The sequence below is a fragment of the Talpa occidentalis genome, unplaced genomic scaffold, assembly GCF_014898055.3.
Source record: "Talpa occidentalis isolate TD23 unplaced genomic scaffold, MPIMG_talOcc4v2.1 talOcc4.15, whole genome shotgun sequence".
Taxonomy (NCBI): domain Eukaryota; kingdom Metazoa; phylum Chordata; class Mammalia; order Eulipotyphla; family Talpidae; genus Talpa; species Talpa occidentalis.
Genome location: NW_023601543.1, coordinates 52,039,325 through 52,042,853, shown reverse-complemented (window position 1 = coordinate 52,042,853; position 3,529 = coordinate 52,039,325).

Below are 3,529 nucleotides of genomic sequence, written 5' to 3'. Positions count from 1 at the left end.
TGCTGAAAGTTGTGGTCAAAGTTTAAATCAGGTCTTCCCTGGTGGCACAGTGGTTGAGGGCTGGGTTGTGAAGCTGCCCGCAGCCTCTACAGCACCGGTTCGATCCCTGGCCACCAGGCGAGGATCCCACATGGCACGCAGACCTCTCCTGCCTCCCGCTGCTCCCCTCAGCAGTGTACTTCATCAGTCTTCCTGTTCTGCTCTCTGCTCCAGCTCTGGTGAATTCTCTCACCCTCCCATGCTTGTGACTGTACCCAGTGCTTGTATAAATAAATAAATAAATAAATCTTTAAAAAAAGTTTATGTCATTGCACTACTTTGGTCTACATGATCTACAATAAAGATAATTTGTGCGGTTGTTATCAGTTCCAAATATTCATGTAAAACGAGTGAAAAAATAAAGTATACCAGGGACATAAAATGATTCTTAATATTTGGAATTTTAGATTCATGGTCCCCAAGACCCAAACTGATGAGAATAAAATAAGTCAAAGAAAGAGCCCACTGAAAGTGTAACTTTCTTATACCTACTGGTTTGTTCAGTTTTCTTATATCACTGATATTCAACTTCCCTAAAGTTGTCACAAATACCTCCCTACCAAGCTATAAATTTATGAAGTGTTATCCTATTAGAAAGAAAAACTTTTTTAAAATAAATTTTATTTTTATATTCCCCATACAATTGCAATCCCCTTATTTTGCCAGAGGTCTACTTTATTGTTTTTGAGCAGCTACTGTATTAACACTAGTGTATTCAGTATCTTCCAGAGTTAAGAGGATCCTGATGAGGCTATATCCATTTACACTTACTGTTAGACAAGAGAGTATGGATTTGCCAAAGAAAGTGATTTATGAATGATGAAGTTCTCCTGGTAATTTCTGTTTGAGAGTCTGTGGCTCAGGACTGAAATGGTGATATCCATGGAAGCCAGTAAAATGTAAGGAACTGTATGTCACAGGTAATTTTAGTTCAGTTACTCTTGTTTTAGTAACCCTTTCTTTCTACACAACTTGTATGCAAGGTTTCATAAGTTTGGATTGTTAACAAAAGACAGAATAACAGATAGTTGGTATAATCAGTCTGCTATAATAGAGAGGGGCTTAGTTTGTTCCAGATAAACTGAGGCATTTGCAATGAGAGACAAATTTGTGATGGTCAGAACTGTAAGATGACCAACATTATAACATATCCTATAGTCATTTGGCAGTTGAGAAACGTGAACAATGGCATGATCTTTTTAGGATAGAACTGCAAAAGATCTTTATGGCCTAAGCATTAAGAAATAGTCATAAAGGGAAGGAGGAATGGAAATAAATGTTATTGATTTGATGTCTTGGGAGGAAGCAGCTACAAAATTTCTGTCATTTTTCTTCCAACCAAAACGATTTAGAAGTCTCTGGCATTTGCACACAACCAAATTCCAGGAGAAAATTTCTTCAGTTCTGAAATACGCATCCAAGATTTGATACCTTATAATTTTGCAGAAATGTCAGTTGTCAAGAGTACTTGGTAGTTTTCTTTCCAAAAATCTTATTTTTGCTAAAACATCAGAGTAAATGTCAAAATATTTTAAAATGTTTATAGTTGAAGATCTGATGAGAGATCATCATAATGAAATTGACAAGGAAATTTGGTTCTTTTTGTGACATATATTTCAAGGTAATTACTGGAATTATGACTGAAACATAATACCAATATATATATATTAGTTATTCAGGAGCTTTGTACATTTTCCAGGCCATTTATATTAATTGTAAGCATCCATATAAATACAGGTTAAGGTTTATCATTACTTCTTTTTTTAAGATTTATTTATTTATGCATACAGGAGCTGGGGTACAGGCCAGAGGTGCCAGGAGGAGAGAAGATTCACCAGAGACAGAGTGGGGGAGAGAACAGGCAGACTGAGTGAAATACACTGCTGAGGGGAACAGAGGCAAGACAGGAGAGGTCTGCCACACCATGTGGGTTTCTCCCTGGCTGGCTGGGGATCCAACTTGTGCTGTAGAGGCTGTGGATTCCTTCATAGCACGGTGCTTAACCCCTTGCACCACCAGGGAGGCCCTAGCATCATTTCTTATTTGATATTGCCTCACATGAGATTCAACATATCAACTTAATTAGTTTAATAATTAAGTTAATAACATTTTTACCAACTTAATAACATTCTATCAAGTAAGAGACAAGTCCTTTGAGAATTTCCAGAGAACCTTTGGGAAATCTCAAAATTACTTTGAGGCTAAAAATACCCGTATATTGAAGTTTTCCCCAAGGAAGGGGCTTAGCCCTGATTGGTGGAGGGTTTGGCACTGGCTGTGGGAGCAGAGATGCCTGGAGAGCCTGAAGAAAGAGACCAGCAGACTCTGAGGGCCTCTTATCTGCCTCAAAAATATCCACATGAAAGACACTACCAGCTTCCTCTCCGAGCCTCCAAGTTCAGGAATCCAGCCCACCCCCTCCAAGATGGCCTTTTGCCCCAGCCTGCATCTTCCTAGGAAACCATAATGGACAAAGGATCAGGGACAGGTCCTCTCAACATACTGACCACACCCAGGATTTATCATATGGAGGTGACCTGGAACCCCCATGACTTTCTTGATCCAGTGAGCAGGACCTTGTCACCATTTCCAGAGACCCAGGGCTGGGGTTTCCTGTTGAGGAAGGGAGGAGGCTAGCTGGGAAGTACCCAGTGGGTCCCTGAAGGGAGAGAGATGACTTTAGTGCCCAGGAGAGGTTTAGTAAAATTTCTGCTCCAAAGAAGAAGGGCACTGAGCCTAGGGTCCACTATCCTTCCCTGGAGGTGGCTAACTTGCTTCTCAGGAGCATAGGTTCCTTTTTGCAGGCCACAGATCCTCCCTCAGGCCCTAAGGATCTTTCCCAGGCCACTGACTTTGCTTCTGTGCCTTGGAACCCCTGGGCTGGGTTGTAGGGCCTCATTTGCCAGGGAGGTGGTGGATCCAGCAGCTGAGGCTTCAGCAGGCTCTTATTTGAATAACAGATCCCAGCCGCCCACCTTCACAAGACACACCAGGGACAGGAAGACTTGACCGAGGGGACAGAAAGTGTCACTGGACAGCATGGAGTCCCTTGAAGTGGTTCCCCTGGTCACTGCCTAGGCCTCCACATACCCACAGCCACCCATGCTTATGTAAATGGGACCAATGGGTCAAAGTTGTTTCCAGAAGATTTTCAGATTCCCACAGTGCCTGAGAGCACACCTGCCCTCAGTGTTGCATCTACAACCCCACCACAGCTGGGAGGTGAACCATTGGGATGCCTGCAAAAATCATGACTGGAAAGTCCTGAGGAGTCTGCATCTCCCAAGATGAGATCAACTTGCTGGACTGTTTGAAACCTGAAATTTTGTAATTTCCCCTGTGTTTGAGGAGTTATGGGAAGGCTTCTGGTCCTTCAAGTTAAGCTGCTTACAGGCTCCTTGCACTTTGCTAACCACAGTACCTTCCTTTGTGGTTGGGATGCTGACTGGTGCTGAAGCATAGAGACTGGGAATGCCCTGGGAGGCAGCTA